Raw genomic sequence first — 19,734 nt, 5'->3', positions numbered from 1 at the left:
AATTGTCAATGTAAGGAAAACAATAACATGAAAATAAGAATCGAAATACCGCAAAATATTCAACTCATGACCGAACATCACTGATAATAAACTCAACCGCTACGCTATAGGCGAGCGCCGATTTGAGAAAAAAGCCTCTCGCTAAGGTTTTTACTGCACCTATCTAACACACAGCTAATTTTGGTATCAATTGAAAGAAAAACCTCTAGAGCATACGATTTGGGTTGTCGTCAAAGTTCCATATGGTCACGTTTCTTGCAAATCTCACGAGAACACAAACATGTCGAAATACTTTGGATTATACGGTGACATTTAAAATTGAATATATCGGCATTGTTGTAAATGTATTTTTCATTTTTATCTAAGATAGCTTTTACTATATTCTAAAAAGACATCGATTCCGAAAAAAAAAAGATTTTATGAAAAATTAGTTTATTCCGAGGCATCTGTCAGACCAACCCTAAAATGTAAAAAAAACCAAAACATATTTTTTAAGATTGCCAGTGTCAATGACTTATTAAAACTCTCATATGTTTTGTTTTTACAAATTCCATATACCTTGAAAAGATTGAGACACACATTGAAGATCAATGATGGATAATAAATGTTTGACAACTTCTCTAAAATCTGCATCATTAAACGGTATTCCGGATCTGTATCGTGTTTATCCCAGACGCTCAAAATTTATATAACTCGAGTATCTAATATGCACAGGTAACATTTGAATTGCCAAAAAACAAGTCGTTTTAACAAATTATTAAACACATATTCGTATATGTGTTAACGAAAGACCATTTTAAGCATTACTAACGATATTGGCATGTGATATATATTTAAAGCAACAGACTGCATTTTGTAGAATAGTATATTTGAAATGTGCGCCACCTCTAATGAAGCGCGCTCGCATGTCCATAAATTAGCAACGCTGTATAATATGTCAAAATATTGCCTTTTTGAAACAGCTAAACATGCTGACAATGAAATGCTCTTTCAAATTGCAGATAAAGATTTAACATCAAATGCTCTATATCACTCTGCTTGCATAACAAAAAACCTTTTGCGAGAAAAAGAAATTACAGCAGAAACCAATGAAAATACTACTGGTACCATATACACGATAAGGCCTTTACCTCATTTGTTGAGTTTATAAGCGAAGAATTGTTCGTTCACAAAATGGTGTTCTCCTTGTCTTGCCCATGAATTAATAAGAGATTGCATGAGTTTAGTTCAGTCATTTGATGTTAAAAGGATGTCCACATTTGGAAACTTGGCCAAATCGTACATTATGCAGGCACAATCATGCTTCCGATTCACAAACAAGGTTGTTGATGTGTTCGATCGCTATGACACTGAACATTCCATAAAATCAGCAGAGCGTCATAGACGATTGGCAACAACAACTACGCAAAACTTTATCATATCGCTGTTCCAGACTGGAAAAAATTCTATCAAGCAACAAAACAAGCAAACTCTGATTATTTCCTTGGTGATTATCTGAGCAGCAATTTGTCTGATATATTCCAGGAGAAAATCAAAATGTTTAGTTTTTGTGGGTGCATTTTCTAATCCAGAAATAGTGCGACAACTCTCTAATGAGCATGTAATCGTTCCCCAGACCTTTTCTGTTTGCATGAAGATGCAGACACAAGAATCTTGCTTTATGTTATCAACTCTGATAAAATCTTTCAGCAGTTGAATATAAGGGGACGAATCATAGTCAAGTGTTCCGATACAGATGTTCTCGTGCTCTGTATTCCTTATTTCAAGGTTCTGGTGTCGACTGAACAAATGTGGTTTTTGACATGGTCAACTAATTCTCTTAGGGACTGTAGAAGGTACATACCAATCCATGTGTAAGGTAAATCACTTTCGACTTTAGTAGCCAACATTATTCCTTCAGTTCATGCTTTAACTGGTTGTGATACCACGTCCGTTATATTTGGGTTTGGCAAAAAGACTGTATTCAAGTTGATAAGAAAATCTCCGAGTAATTTTTGCAAATGTCCAAATTTTGACAAGATTGATTTTTCCACATCGTTGTCAGCAGCCAGAGAGCTTATTTCAAGCTTGTATGACACAAAAGACAAATTCGCTTCATCACATGTTGACTTAAACAAGTTACGTGTTGAACTTGCAACATGCAAAGACACAAGTTTGTTGCGATTGCCACCAAGCGAACCCGCATTCAAAGAACATGTTTTGCGGTCATGTCTTCCTACGAAAATTTAAATTTCCTCACATCTTGATCACCCAAAATCCTTTGTCTCCTTATAAATACGGATGGAAAAAGAGTTCAAATGGACCGGATCCAGTCTACTTTTTAGGCATGATGACGTCCGATTTCCTGCAAGATTTATGTTCTTGCAAGGGGAAATATATATGTAGCAAGTCATGTATTTGCGGAGAGCAGCAGATGTATTGCACTGAGCTTTGTCCATGTCAGGGTAGTGATACCTAAAGAGGACATCGACCTCGAAGATCAAATGAATGACGTTGATGAAGATGAAAACTATACCATTGACTAACGAAAGAGCATTTGAGCAAAGGGGCAACATAAAGTTTAAATTGCCTCACTGTTATTCAATGTAAATATGTATATTATTATTAAATGTGTTTTTATAATAACTCTACCAGCTGAAATACATGGTTGTATACTTAATTTCCGTATGCGATGAAAGTGGCACTTAAAAATAAAAAAAAAAACCTTGCTAGTGATCGTCGACTTTGACGTGGTAGGCAAATTTAAGAAAATTTAATCGTAATGTTTTTATAACTGTCGAACTCACAGGAGACCAAAATAACATATATTTTTAACTGTGCTGTAAACATGGTAAATATGCGCTTTAAAGCAGTTCTACGCGGTACGATATGTATTAATATAGTTTTATCAATATTTTTTTCGGTATAAAAAAAACATGCTAGGCGAGACATTAGAAATTAAAAAACTAGTTATATGATGTTATTAATATATAACCAATAGAATTTGTGTGTTTTCGATGCAAAATTAAATATTATCGAGCGTTTTGCGCCAATACCCGTAAAAATTTTGATTTTCACAAAAATACGAGATTTAGTCATTTAAATTTTTTTTTTTTTTATTTCAGAAACAAAAATAAGGTAGACTATAGTTTATCAAATGATATATTTCATATTATATTGCAGATTAATATGTTTTTAAACTGCATTTTTCGAATAATATCGTCAAATTATGACTTATATTTTTTCCCCTTTTTTGCCGTTTGTAGAAAAATGTAACCATTTCCCAATTTGACGACCAGGCAATTCTGAATAAACGATAAAAGACCTTTCAAATGATATATCATATAGCCGTGTGCTAGGTAGGTGCATTAAAAACCTCCGAATCCTTGTTTTGGCTCTCGCCTATTAATGTGTTGCAGATATTCGTTGTAGTTCGAGTAGTTAATTTTCAACGTTTATATCGTTTTAACAAACGATGTTTAGACACTGTCATCATTGAGCCATTTAAGTGTTGCAGTTGTTCGTTCACTCGTAAAATATTTTCTATATTTGATTTCTTCGAGAAGTGTTCATGTTAACATCGTTTAAACAACCGATTGTTAGACACTGCCATCATTCAGCCATGTAAGAAAATTAAGTATATCAACAGAAATTACAAAAATGATAGGAAATATAATCACAATTAAGTCCAAGATATTGTGCAGACTTCCTTGAATCATCCGCACACCCTTTAGTGCCCATGTGTAATGTCGTTTCTTTGTTGTTGACATAAAGTGCATTCTTCAAAAGTACAAGCTTAAGTCTTTCGGCTAGTGTTGTCTCTGTCCAATAAATGTTATTTTTGTGCGGACAATATCCACAATTGCAAGAGGAATTGTCATTTCTGCCTGCATCTGTCACTGTTGACATTGACGTCATTTCCATCGAACAGTCTAAATATGAAAATACTGACATTAGAACAAAGATATTTCCCAAATGAATCAGTATCGATGACTATATGATGTATGTGTTCTATTGAAAGTTTACACTTTGTCAGATGTTCGTTATTGTATCTTGCTTTCTCTATTTTTACAAAGATTTCATTGATTTATTTTAACGGTTATATGTTTTATTTTGATATGTCTTATATTCGTCCTATCTTGGTGTTTAGTTTATATACCATCACCGATATCCGTGACTGAATTAAAGTATCTATTTATGTGTAAGCCTTATTTAAGCCTGGATTTCTAGTATTGGTATTACCATCTGATAAAGTCATGCTGATTATAAGATTCACAGTTTGTTCTGCTTTCAAAATCTTTCTGATTGAACCCGTCGACGTGGATCTTAATAATCATTTGTAATATTAATCATTTGGAAAACAAAAGGGAGTGGAATAGAATCACTTTAATCAACAGCATTATCCTATATCAGTTATAAATAAATTTGAATTCTTTGATACGCCGTTTTTATTTCATGTCGGCTAACAAATTGAAAACTGTACCTCCTTTAAGTACTGTCAGTCTGTCAACCCTGTTATTATGACCCGTGTATATATAGGAAATCCCAAATACACCGTTTGGTGGTGCGCCTGACAGATGCGGAACGTACAGAAAAGGTAATATGTAACATGTGACATAATGATATGACTAAAAGGAAATTGCATCGGATAGTTCAGGAACTTATTAATTTGTTTAATTGCTTATTGTTTGAAACAGTAATCGATGTAACAGGGTGAAATTTTTAGTATACCCTATCAAGTATATATACCCTGATATAAGTTCGACTTGGAGCTTTCTTCGGTTATACGTTTATTAGGTGAACAACAAACGGTCTTTTAATTAGATTTAGTAGTATAGATGAGATTGGATCTCTTAAAGATTCATGATTCAAAAGAAAATGGAAAAAATTGTCTTTTAATAATGCATTCATGCATAATGATGATATTAGTAAAACACATATTTCTTAATATTGAGGGTTTTGTTATTATAAATTCCATTTTTTTGGAATTACAGCTTACACCATCTCGTTAATACATTACATGGGTAGCTTTGTTTACGTAACTTGATTCTTTAATAAGTTAGAACACCATTCATTACGATTCGGTGCTTCAAAATACATGTACAGTAGAGAGAATCATCTTTATTAAAGGAAGACGTTTTGGAGGGGTTTCTTAGTGTCCGTACCGTCTAATTTAATAAAAGACTTGAACATTTTGACATTTTGAAAAGTTCAATCTATAGACTGTTTTTTCGACAGCACGAGGTATTAAAGAGTAAGAGAAAAAAACTCGTCGATTCTGAGTCAGCATTATGTTTCCTTGTATAGTATCAGCAGGTGGAAGATTGGTCCGCTGCTGTATGCCCTGAGGTACTCGGTGCCCTCTAATATTCATGAGATGACTTGCGTTCGAAGAAGTGTTGTTAGAAACTTTGAACGATCATTATGATTAAAAAACGTTCCAATTTATATTTGAAATTGCTTCAAACAGACATGCCAATGGGTGTCTTCTTCGGGTCCGCGTTTACTTAATCAAATTTGGGTCTTCTGCAAGGTCTGCGTCTTTAAACAACATTGTAAAATAATGTAATAGAAATAATGTTAATGCTTCCATAAATATAAAACCAAGTAGTGGTCTATTAAAATTCTGTGATAAGAGAAATAATGTAAACTGAAGCAATAACAAATTTAAAAAAAAATATGATTAAATATAGAAATTTAACGGGACATTACACCGAACAAATGAAGAAAAAAACAGTTCTTATAAATATTCTTGTCTTCTCAAAAAGTATTTACATAACTAGCAACTTTACATTACAAACTTTAAATTACAAACTGAAATAAATAAAAAGGAATTAATTGCCATATGGGCATTCCATAATTTCTACAAATATAGTCCCATCTCAAAAGTATTCATATCGTAAATGCTATCGATTATCATCCATATCAAACAAAAAAGACAAAAAAAAATTAAAATTAAAGAAAAAGAGTAAAGTGAACCCTGACAATTACTTTATTAATAACCTTTCTTTATTAAAAACTACGGCGATTAATTGGAGTCTTAACTTAATAAGGTAAACTGCTATTCAGATGTAGTCTCTTAACATAACCCATATTAATCATTCCCTAGACCACTACGAGTATGTCAGCAACGGGTAAGGTGAGAACTCTGGTATATCACAAAATCCGAATAAATTATTTCCTGCTGGCTAAACTAAGAGATTATACTCTTGGGCCACTATACCAGAGGTAGAGGTAGTCATCCACTTTAAAATTGCTTATAGCCCTTATGCCCTAGACCCGTGCTAGTTAGTTAACAAAGGGTAAAAGGGGTACCCTGTTATATTACGACGCAGGTGAAATAAATTATTGCCGGCTGGCCAAGCTAAGCACTTCTCCACATTATACCAGAAGTAGAGGTACTTATTGCCTTTAAAATGGCCTACATTATTTTTGCCCTAGACCGGTACAAGTTTATCAGCACAGGGTAAAGGGATACCCTGGTATATCAGGAAGTCGAAATAAACTATTGCCGGATGGCCAAACTAATAGATTCTCCAAATCGGCAATTATGCCAGAGGTAGATGTAGGTATTGCCTCTAAAATGGCTCATAGCACCTCTGACCTAGACCCGTACGAGTAAGGTGGGGACCCTTGTATATCACAAATTCGAAACAAACTGTTGCTGGCTGGCCAAACTAAGAGATTCTCCACGTGGGCAATGATACAAGAGGTAGAGGTACTTATTGCCTTAAAAATGGTCCATAGCACTTATACCCTAGACCCATACGAGTTTGTCAGCAGAGGGTTAAAAGGGGGATAATGGTATCCTGGATTACAACGAAATGGAACTGAACTATTGCCGGCTGGCCAAACTAAGAGATTCTCCACATCGGCCATTATACCAGAGATAGAGGTGGTTATTGCCTCTAAAATGGCCCATAGCACTTATCCCCTAGACCCGTACCAGTTAGTCAGGAAAAGGTAAGGTGGGTACCCTGGTATATCACAAATTCAAAATGAACTAATGCTGGCTGGCCAAACTAAGAGATTCTTCACGTGGGCCATGATACCAGAGGTAGAGGTACTTATTGCCTTTAACATGGTCCGTAGCACTTATACCCTAGACCCGTACGAATTTGTCAGCAGAGGGTTAAAAAAGGGATATGGTTTTTTGGTTTACAACGAAATCGAACTAAACTATTGCCGGTTGATCAAACCAAGAGATTCTCCACGTCAGACATTATACCAGAGGTAGAGGTTGGTATTGACTCTAAAAAAGGCCCATAGCACTTATGTCCTAGACCCGTTCGAGTTAGTCAGGAAAGGGTAAGGTGGGTACCCAGTTATATCACAAATTCGAAATGAACTGTTGCTGGCTGGCCAAACTAAGAGATTCTCCACGTGGGCAATGATACAAGAGGAAGAGGTACTTATTTCCTTAAAAATGGTCCATAGCACTTATACCCTAGACCCATACGAGTTTGTCAGAAGAGGGTTAAAAAAAGGTAATGGTATCCTGGTTTACAACGAAGATTTTCCACATCGGCCATTATACAAGAGGTAGAGGTACTTATTGCCTTCAAAATGGCTCATAGAACTTATATCCTAGACCCTTATGAGTTTGTCAGCAGAGGGTTAAAAGGGGGATATGATATCCTGGTTTACAACGAAGTCGAACTGAACTATTGCCGGTTGGCCAAACTAAGAGATTCTCCACATCGGCCATTTTACCAGAGGTAGAAGTGGGTATTGACTCTAAAAAGGCCCATAGCACTTATGTCCTACACCCGTTCGAGTTATTCCGGAAAGGGTAAGGTGGGTACCCAGTTATATCACAAATTCGAAATGAACTGTTGCTGGCTGGCCAAACTAAGAGATTCTCCACGTGGGCAATGATACAAGAGGAAGAGGTACTTATTGCCTTAAAAATGGTCCATAGCACTTATACCCTAGACCCATACGAGTTTGTCAGAAGAGGGTTAAAAAAGTTATGGTATCCTGGTTTACAACGAAGATTTTCCACATCGGCCATTATACAAGAGGTAGAGGTACTTATTGCCTTCAAAATGGCTCATAAAACTTATATCCTAGACCCTTATGAAATTGTCAGCAGAGGGTTAAAAGGGGGATATGATATCCTGGTTTACAACGAAGTCGAACTGAACTATTGCCGGTTGGCCAAACTAAGAGATTCTCAACATCGGCCATTATACCAGAGGTAGAAGTGGGTATTGCCTCGAAAATGGCCTAAAGCACTTATCCCCTAGACCTGTACGAACAAGTCAGGAAAGGATTATGTGGGTACCCTGTTATATCACAAATTCGAAATGAATTATTGCCGGCTGGCCAAACTAAGATTCTCCACGTGGGTCATGATACCAGAGGTAGAGGTACTTATTCCCTTTAAAATGGCGCGTAGCGATTATACACTAGACCCGTACGAGTTTGTCAGCAGAGGGTTTAAAGGTGGATATGGTTTTTTGGTTTACAACGAAATCGAACTAAACTATTGCCGGTTGACCAAACTAAGAGATTCTCCACATCGGCCATTATACCAGAGGTAGAAGTGGGTATTGACTCTAAAAAGGCCCATAGCACTTATGTCCTAGACCCGTTCGAGTTAGTCAGGAAAGGGTAAGGTGGGTACCCATTTATATCACAAATTCGAAATGAACTATTGCCGGCTGGCCAAACCAAGAGATTCTCTACATCGGCCATTATACCAGAGGTAGAGGTGGGTATTGCCTCTAAAAAGGTCCAAAGCACTTATGCCCTAGACCCGTACGAGTTAGTCACTTAAGGGTAAGGGGGCACCCTGGTATATCACAAAGTCGAAATGAACTATTGCTGGTCTAACTAAGATATTCTCCACACCATGTCATGGATCATTATATGAGAGATAAAGGTAGACATTGTCTCTAAAAAGGTTCATTGCACTTATGTCCTAGACCCGTACCTTTTGGTCAGCAAAGGGAAAAGAGAGTACTCTTGTTTATAACAAAGTAAAAAAAAAACTATTGTCGTTGGTCCAAACTAAGAAATTCTCCTTGTAAGCCACTTTATCAGAGATTGACGTAGGTGTCTCCTCTAAAAAGGGACTTAAATGGGACTTATGACCTATATCCGTTCGTATTGGTTGGAATTGGGTAAGGGGAGTACTCTTGTTTATCAAGATTTTCAAATATACTTTTATCGGCTAGCCATTTTAAGGCCAATTATTACCTATACCTCTGTATAATGGTTTATGTGGCGAAGCTCGTAGCAAGTCGGCTATAGTTCATTTAGACTTTGGGATATATAAGGGTATCCCCCTTACCTTTTCTTCTGGTACGGGTACGGGTCTAGGACATACGTGCTATTGGCCCATGTGGAGAATCTCTTAGTTTGGCCATTCGGCAATAGTTTATTTTGTCTTTTTAGTGAATCGGATTACTACATCACCTTTTTTATCTCTGCTGACAAACTCGTACGGGTCTAGGACATAAGTGCTATGAGCCATTAGACAACTACTATCTCTATCTCTGGTATCATGCTTCAAAAGGAGAATATCTTAATTTGGCCAGCAGGCAATAGTTCATTTCGACTTTGAGATAAAAAAAAAGTGCATACCTTACCCTTTGCTGACTAAGTCGTACGGATCTAGGACATAAGTCATATGGGTCATTTTAGAGTAAATTGATACCTATCCATCTGCTACAATGGCCCACGTAATAAGTCTCTTAGTTTGGCCAGGCAGCAATAGTTAATACCAACTACGTAGTAAACCGGGTTACTACCCTTTAACCCTCTGCTGAAAAAGTCATACGGGTCTCGCTTATCGTTAAGGTGAAAAATCTGGCAACTATATAGCTAACAATAACAAAGGCGACTAGCATGTATGTATCTCTATTCAAGCTTTAATTTCAGCACGTCAGACTTAGATGACGTGTGACGTTACAATGAATAGCGGCAACGAGAACGTTACGTTTGTTCGTTACTTCCAACATATTGGAGCTGCACATGAATTACTTTACAAAAAATAAAAGTGATACAAACTAATGTTTTGAAGTTCTGTGACTTTAAAGTTTCTATATAAAATATTTAACAGTCCATGGTTTATATTCACCTAAATGTCCATTTGCTTATAACAAATTAACTTTTAACTTTTCACAATTTTCTTTAAACACGCTGCAGTCCAAGTTTTTATATTCGTCTTTGCCTAACACTGAGCTGCTCTATTTTCAACTTCCAAAGAATTCAGTTTTAACAGATGCGTTTGTTGATTGGTCTAGATATCACGACGGTTTTTGTTCGAATTATGGCTGATCGTGTAAGTCCATCTTTGCCGTAAAATGATTAGTCAATTACCGCCGAAGTCCAATTTCTCTTGGTACATAGTCATGAAAATAAACTACATCCCCGACTTTAATGTACTGTGTGTTTCGATCTGTGTATCGGAAATGTTCCCAAAGCAAATTTTAGTATTCCTGTTTCCATCTTTTTATGTAGTGTTTTAGAATTAATGAAAGAAACTTCGATTTTCTAGTTAACTATAATGTTTTTGGTTCCTGGTTGTAAACTACAGTCTTCAAGGCTGTTATATGGTAGCGTCCGTCGAACCAAATTGTTCAATATGAATTGAGCTTCTCGGTTACATATGATGATTTTGTAAAATGTGCAATTTCTTATACTCCCGCATCTAACGTAGATGCGTTGTCTGAAATCATCACTTTTTGGAGTGACTTTCTACTTGAAAATGGACGAAAAGCTAAAATAATATCATTTTGTGAAAGTCATGCACAATTTCTAAATGAACTGTGTACTAGCACAAGTTAAAAGACATATGTATACTTTTTGGTGTTGGCCTTCTTTAGTTCTTATGTGTAATGGTTTTGCGAATCAAATTCCTGTAACTGCGAATTGATGGTCTTCACGAAGTCTGTGTGCTGGTAGCAGTGGTGGATCTAGAACTGAATGGTGTCTTCCTGTTACTTTATGACAAGTAACACAGCGACGCAATATTGTCTATACGTTTGGTCTGATCGTTGGAATCCGGGAGTGATTGCGCAAAACCGCAACTGTACTTTCTAGTCCACAATGAAAATTTCTTTTATGATGAGATCGGTTAAATTGTCTTAACATGACAATAAAACTGGGAACTTAGCTGATTGTAGTGCATTTGCATTGTTATTTTTTCCTGCACCGCATCGTATTATATTTTTGTGATCAAAGTACAGTTTGAGTTGTTTAACTATGGTGTTTTTCGTTTGTTTCTCCCTAAGTCTTTCGTAATTTCAGCACAGTTTCTACATTTTCTATGTTGGGAATTTCTACTTACAATTAGACACATATTCAGAATACGGTTAACATTCCTCTATGTTTGTCTTTTCTGCAGTTTTGTATGAATCTTAATACGTAAGCACTTACACTTAGTAGTTTCTGATAAGAAGAAAATTAATCAACGTCGATAATTTGATGAAGTCCTATTGTATCGCTTATCATACTAACCTCGTCCCTTGTCACTGTTTCTACGTCGTCTGTGGAAACGGAGAGATTTTGATATTGATCATTAAGTATAAATGACGGTCATTTAGACTTGTCAGTAATCGTTTGTGGACCATGCATCCATAATTGACTTTTTCTACATTTATCGGCTGATATCCTTCTAGATAATAAGTCGGCCGGGTTTGAGTCTGTCGGGCAATACCTCCATTAAACGTTCTTGTAAGTTGTTTGATTCCCGAGACTTAATTTTCAATAAAGGCGGGTTCAATGTTGTTGTTTGTCAGTCTTAAGTCAGTTTTGTAGTATCTGACTATCAGTCCGAAAAGCTTGTTCAATATCAATATGTTGCATGAAATGATTTAATACTATTAGTCCATCTACTATAACAGACGCCATTAATTCAAGTTTTGGAATTATCATGTTCTTCACTGTTGCATCTTTGTTCTTTGCCATTACTAGCGTGCTTCGATTTACACTACGTTTACATTAACACATGACAAGGGTAAAATCTCTTTTTTCTTACTGTGCTATAATCTGTATAATGCACAGCAAAGGTGTGTAACTACCTCAGATATACTGCACAGTTCAAATCTATTTTTACCATTAGGGACGGTTCCCTTTAATTTTGTCAAAGTTTTAATCGTCACTGATTAAATAAAAATTGTGAATAAATTTAACAGAAACGATATAAAAATAATTTAAGTTATTAATTTAAAACTTACCAAAGTCGTATTTTATCCTTTTATTTACCCTACAAGAAACTTTCTTAGGATCCGTGGATTGTGGAATATGGACACATTGACTGTAAAACGACCTTCGACTATAACGGTTCGTCCCAATCTACTTTCCACTTCCATATATCTTGCATCAACATTTTACTCCTAACGGTAATAGGACTGATTATATCGAGCGGATCGTATAAAAATGATGACTGACGGAATATATATATCGCGTTTTGTTGCGTGAAAATGTGAGTGTGTCATTTTCTGTGTCCCATCGCAAACCAATTATCTTGAAAATTTCTCTTTTGTTGATTAATGCTCGAAATAATATTGTCAGCATATAAGTCTTTCCTTATCATTGTTATCCTGTCCAATGTTTACGTATAACAGTATTCAGGATAAACGGAGAGAAAGTTGCTCCAAATTATCCTGACTTAAATCTGCATCCGGGTTACTAAGCCAAAAGAATCTGGTAACATCACGATCCTCTTCATCAAGATCAGTATTAAGTAAGGCTTTTCCTATATCAGTCGAAACGGCGTATTTGTGCATTTTAAATCTATGAAAAATTCGGGTTAAATTATTAAAGTTTGGCGAAAGATCCATCAAGCAATCATTTAAACTCGAACTAACAGGTGAAGTTTGCAGCTGCAATCAAATACAATTCTGATAGGCGTGGATTGTGACTCTTTACGTACATGATAGTGTTCCTCCTTACATGGTAACTTAGCAACATATCGGTTTCCATATGGTAACTTATACAATTTGCTTCATATACGTTTACATTATCGGGGTTTCTACACATTGATATCGTAAAATATCAGCCGCGAGCCACAATGTGAACCTTTTTGGCGAGTGAGCGTAACGAACGAGCTAACAAGTTTCATATTGTGTCGAGCGGCTGATATTTCACGGTATATATACGAAGAAAACCCCGATTATCTGTTCATCGCTCTATTACTGGTCTTTTTCCCTCTCCCTAAGACAGTTTTACGCTTGTCGAAAGCAAGCTTGATAACTTCTCCTCTCACATTATGACGTCTTTGATAATGCCTGGTCTCGTTTTGAAGTCTTGATACGAAAATTACCGAGCGACTGAGCAGGGTGATATAGGCGTAGGGAAGGACGAAAAATCTTGGAATTGTCCGTTTTCAGATTTGTTATCAGTACTTTTTAACCAGCAGCTTCAACTTCAAAAGATATCTCCAAGTTAATATTTTCAAAGTTGTGACCTGCTAATATGTCATTGACGTATCTGTGTGATTTGGATTTGCAGGGATTTTTCTGTGACAAAGGACCTCTGTGCGCCATCGTCAAATAATGTGTTTCCGTTAGTACATTGAATGTCTTAACCTTCTTGCGCTATGGCAGCTTTTAGTAATACATTGGTCTGTGTCTGTGAGTGAAGAACTGTGGCAGTTTCTCTTGTGTTTTATTTCGTTTCCTGAATTGTGCTAATATTTACATTAGTGTTACTCTGTGTTTCATCTTTTTCAACCTCGTATTTGAATTAACCAGTATGATGCTGTATTTTACATTTTCTTCAACTTTGGTGTGATTTCCAATCATCTACATAGGGAATTTTATCGTTCAAAAATACTTAACCTCAGTATGGTATTTTAGTGAGAGGTATTTAAAATAATGCATTCATGTCCTTTTTGTGTGATTTGGTGAACGTGTGGTATTTGTTTTTAGCGTTGATGTTTGTACATTGATAAATTTTGCTATTTGACTTATTTTTGTTTCTAAATTAAATCCGATTCAACGATTTCAGTTTCGAAATTTCATCGGAATCAACAAATTTTGTTCCGCTCTGCCGAATTTCGTCGAATTTCTTGAATAATCTTGAAACGGCGCTTCTATATCCTACTCGTATCGGTTTCAGCTTCAAATTCATCCTGGTCATTTGGCACCAATATCGTTACGTGGATAAATCGGGCTAAATTGTCTAAGTGTTAATAATACGATTGTTGTATATAAGTTAGCGTAGTATTTAGTCCAGAATGAAGTAAACGGTCTTGTGCGCCTATCGCTAATAAGTATAACATTTGGTAGGTGAATGATTTGCAGGTAATAGATACAGAAATTTGGTATTCTCTGAAATCGTGGTGTTGTGGATCCTTCTGTTCGTCTGATTACAAGGCCATCGTCATCTATGAAGATTCCTTATTGTCTATTCTTGGATATTTCCTAATGTTGTCATCTCAGATGTTTGGTATATCGGTAGTTGGATATGACCTGCTATGTTATGTTTTTCACTGTCAACAATACGTTTCGCCATCACTAACGTAGTTTCGGTTCCGTTATTCAGATATGCAGTCGCTCCATACGCCTTTAGACTTGTACAGCAAAATGCGTGTAGTTCAAGGTATTCCGAAGATTAGATGAAGCAAAGGAGAATACGCATTTCGATGAAGAAAAAGTCATTGCAACATTCGGAAAACTTGTGCAAAACCAAACATTGTTTTTGGACTTGAATGAAAAAAATCAAAAGTTAACGGAACCGGAAGATGTGAAAAATGAGATTATTGATTCAAATGAATTATCGGTGAATATGGTAACGACGATTCGACATGTGCGTAAGTTCATACAAAATGTCCGATATCCGCAGTCCAGTCATATTGATTCACATACTTAAGTACTACAACTCACACATTAAATCCAGAAACTATATCGTTTGTTCAAACGTAGAACAATGCAAATTAATACAACGCATAGTCGTTTGAAAAACCCGTCTGTTCAAGCCAGTCACACTTTCATCACGCAACAAAATACATTTTCTCTAGCTAGTGATCAAAAATTAAGCTTCCCACTTTTTCATGCACCATTTAAGAATGGCAAAACTTCTGGGACTCATATAAGTCGGCCGTACATCTGAACCTGTCACTTACATATAAACAAAAGTTTTTAAAAAACTACTTGAAAGCTCAACTGCAACACGAAGCACTAGGATCAGAATCAGGTTTCGCACTCAGAAATGTAAATTACGATGAAGCCGTAAATTTGTTAAAAGAGAGGTTCGTTCAGCAAGACAAAATCATGAATGCATACATGCAGGCATTATTCGAAATCCCTTCACCTAGAAATTAGCTAACAAGCTTACGAAGTTTTTACGATAAAATGGAAGGTTGCGTAAGGGGGTTAGAAGCTTTTGGTCAGTCACTGGAAACATACGGTCATTATTATGAACAGCTTACCCGTGAAAGTCAGAAAACATATCCCGTAAGAACACTAGGATACTTAACCTTGGTTAAGAAGCTCTCAAGCAGGGCATACATTTCTAACAGTACTGGTATCAATAAAACTAATTAATCCCAATTAATAAATAAAGCGCAATCTTTGGTTACAAGGGCGAAACTAATGGAGTACACATTTAAGACCGCAAACATGTCTCCGTGTCAAAATGTGTTTATTTGGTTGCTAAGGACAGTAAACAATAAAATAAACATGAGATGCAGTCCTAGCAGATGTTTTACCTTCAGAACTAAGACAAGAACATAAAAGACTAAAGATTTGTGGTTAAATTTATCTTAAAAAGTGCATTTCTGTGCTTTCTGATGTGCTATAAGGTAGCACTCCACAGTTAGAAAATAAAATTAAAAATGAGCCACAAAATGTTTTATCATCTCCTATTCATGGATTTCTAACACATTAACTAACTGTTTGTGTTGTACATGTGCATATGCATGTAATCAGTATCTTCCATAGATTTGATTTTAAAAAGTTAAAATAATTCCTTTTCTGTGTATCCATGGCAACATTCTGCACTAGCTCTTATATTTGAAAAATCGACAGGGGCCAACATGCGAAACTACACACCTAACTGTGGAGTGCTACCATAACAGCCGAAACTCAAGAAAAAAATCACTACATTCCTCATCATCCAGTACAGAAGGAATCAAGCACTACGCCTATCAGAATTCTTTACGACTGCAGTTGTCGCCAGTCGCCTAATTCGCCAAGTTTGAATGACTGCCTTTTGGATACACCACCAAAGCTAAAAGACCTGACAAAAATTCTGATGAGATTTAGAGCTAATCCTGTAGCCATAACAACGAATATTGAAAAAGTCTGTTTACATGTAAGATTAAACCAGGGTGACCGAGTCGCTACACGTTTCAGGTGGCTAAGTAACCCATCCGACCCAACAAGTTATCTACAGACTTACAAGTGCAAATCCGTCCTGTTCAGAGCGACTTGTTCATCGTTTATACTAAACGCTACGATACTGGAATATTTACAAGGTTATAACAGTAAAAAAGCTACATTGACGAAAAGACATTTGTACGTAGACAACATTCTGACAAGTTTATAGAACGAGCGTAAGGCTGATTATGAAAAAAGCGAGGCCAATGATGAAGGAAGCCGGATTCAACCTACGATCCTGGACGTCAAACAGTGAGAATATACGTATGCTAGCTAAGACGGAAAATGTATTATATACGGACAAAAACACAAAAGTACTTGGTACATGTATGTTATGGAATAGCAGATCCGATGATCTGATATCTCAGAAATGTGATATTCCAATACGTTAAATTATTCTTCGAAAATATGCGATCCACTTGGAATACTTAGACCGGGAACATGACGAGCAAAGAAGCTCAGATAGCAATACACAGTTCGAAGTTTAGTTTCGCATTATAGCCCCTGTGAATTTTTTAAATATGAAAGTTTTTGTACAATAAAATTGATTTTTAGATAATTGAAGAATAATATAGCCTTCTTAGTGGGTTTATATGAACATTTAGATTGTTTTTAACATGTTTTATAGGCCAATTATATGATTGACAGTCCGTATTTTCCTATCCGTACCGTCCATAGGTCCATAAATTATTGTAGTGTTTATCAACAAAGATTTTGCGCTCGATGTTTTCAATTCAATTTTATGGAAAAAAGAGCAGAAAAGCATATGATTTTTTTTGGACCACTTGATAGATATAAACCTATGGATTCAGGAAAGGTATCACTGTAATTAATTGAAATTTTCCTTTAGACAAAATTTTGGAGACTTTTGTGACATGTTCACCCCCCGTTTTTGCTATATTTTGTATTAAGAAATGCAGATTGTTGCCATGGTTACACCCAAAAGGGAATATATTTCACCCTTATGACCATTAGAAATCAAATCTATGGAAGATTCTCTTTCTATAAGTATATACATGCATAACACATATATAAAGCCTTCTTTGTTAGACAGGAGGGGAAAGAGGGTGTTTAAAAATTATGAGTGTCAATTTTAAGTTTTTTCCCAGCTGTGTATTGCTACCTCATACAGGATCCATGGAAAAATGGATTGGATTGGGATGAACAAGTTCCGGAAAACTTTAAGGCTACTTGGATTAAGGTAGCAAGCGGTTTAGAAAGTATCTCTCCGATTAATTCTACTTCGGAATAGTTAGGTGATAGCGCTTCTGTTCCCCGATCTGACTGATTTTAATTTTTCAAGATCCTGGTCACGGCACCATAAATATAGATTATAGTTCAGGCAATGTGTACTACAACAACTTTTCAGCCAGAACATTTAATATGCAAGAACATATTTCCGCCCAAGGCAGTACGACGTCGACAAAGAACAAGTACAATAGTTCGAACGTTACGTTCCCGCAATAATCTCAACAATAATGGCCCATGTGGAGAATCTCTTTGTACGGCCAGCAAACTATCGTTTATGTCCACTTATACGGGTTAGTATATCCCCCTTTTAACCCTCTGCTGACAAACTCTTACGAGTTTAAGGCATAAGGTCTAGGGCGTTAGTGCTTAAGGTCACTGTACAGGCAATAACTTCCTCTGCCTCTGGTGTTATGACCCAAGTGGAGAATCATTTAGTTTGGCCAGCCAGCAATAGTCCATTTCGACTTTGTGATATACCAGGGTACCTCCTTTACCCTCTGCTGACTATCTCTTACAGGTCTAATGCATAAGTGTTATGGGCCATTATAAAGGCAATAAGTACCTCTAACTCTGGTATCATGACTCAGGTGGAGGATCTCTTAGTTAGGCCAGCCGGCAATAGTTCATTTCGAATTTGTGATATACCAGGGTACCCACCTTACCCTTTCCTGACGAACTCGTACGGAACTAGGGCATAAGTGCTATATGCCATTTTAGAGGTAATACCCACCATTGGCTCTGGTATAATGGCCGATGTGGAGAATCTCTAAGTTTGGCCAGCCGGCAATAGTTCAGTTCGATTTCGTCGTAAACCAGGATACCATATATCTCTTTTAACCAACTGCTAACAAACTCGTACGGGTCTAGGGTATAAGTGCTCTGTACCATTTTAAAGGCAATAAATACCTCTACCTCTGGTATCATGGCCCACGTGGAGAATCTCTTAGTTTGGCCAGCCGGCAACAGTTCATTTCGAATTTGTGATATACCAGGGTACCCACCTTACCCTTATAATTAGCTGACTAACTCGTACGGGTCTAGGACATAAGTGCTATGGGTCATTTTAGAGTCAATACCAACCTCTACCTCTGGTGTAATGGCTGACGTGGAGAATTTCTTAGTTTGGCCAGCCGGCAATAGTAAAGTTCGACTTCGTTGTAAACCAGGATACCATATCCCCCTCTTAACCCGTACGGGTGTAGGGTATAAGTGCTTTGGACCATTTTAAAGGCAGTAAGTACCTAAACCTCTGGTATCATTGCCCAAGTGGGGAATCTCTTAGTTTGGTCAGCCGGCAATAGTTCATTTCGAATTTGTGATATACCAGGGTACCCACCTTAACCTTTCCTGACTAACTCGTACGGGTCTAGGGGATAAGTGCTTTAAGCCATCAATAGGCAATATCTACCTCTACCTCTGGTATAATGGCCGATTTTGAGAATCTCTTAGTTTGGCCAGCCGGCAATAGTTTAGTTTGACCTCGTTTTAAACAAGGATACCATGCTAGTTATCTTTTTTTGTGTGCATTAACAGTTAGCATCCAGCAATTTTTATGAAAATTGCTTTTTTGTTGATATTAACGACGTATGTTTTAAACAAAGTTTACACTGTTTAAATATAGAATAGTACAATGTCGAATTGAAATATCAATGTTTGTTTATGACAACAGATGGCTGCGATTTTAAATGCAAAATATTGATCCCATCGAAAACGTTGTTACTAATTACCTTCATTCAATTATTTGTTTTTATACGCAACTATTGCATAGATACCAAGACTATATATGTTGTCGTTGGTTCTTGCTTGTCATAGGTGTCATTTTTTTATATATATATAGTGAGCGTTTTAATCGGGATACATATCTCTATAGACTTCGAGCAAACCAGTCTTTAAACTAACTTCTAAAATCAGCTTTGTATTGCGAAGACATTCATGAAAAGTAATTTCAAAATGACATGACAACTTTTTAGAAAAATCTAGTGAATTGACTACAGGGATCAAACGAATAAAAAATTTAAAATGGTATTGAAGATGTATACTGTGTCAAGTGTTGTCATTTTTTAAAGAGCCATGTGATCTGGAGCTATTTAGAGGTTTAGCTAGCTATAAAACTAGGTTTAATCTACCATTTTTTACATATAAAAATCCTGTACCAAATCAGAAATATGAC

At 36.3% G+C, this 19,734-nt stretch overlaps 1 protein-coding gene across 1 annotated transcript in view; it reads left to right on the top strand.

The window, feature by feature from the left end:
- LOC139516285 (zonadhesin-like) overlaps positions 1-19,734 on the top strand; it is a 119,336-nt gene that overhangs the window by 82,150 nt on the left and 17,452 nt on the right. The gene's annotated exons all lie outside the window — the stretch shown is intronic.

This window comes from Mytilus edulis, chromosome 3 (genome assembly GCF_963676685.1).
Source record: "Mytilus edulis chromosome 3, xbMytEdul2.2, whole genome shotgun sequence".
NCBI classification, from domain to species: Eukaryota; Metazoa; Mollusca; class Bivalvia; order Mytilida; family Mytilidae; genus Mytilus; species Mytilus edulis.
Note: the sequence above shows the minus strand (reverse complement) of the source record. Positions and strands in the feature narration are given on the sequence as shown.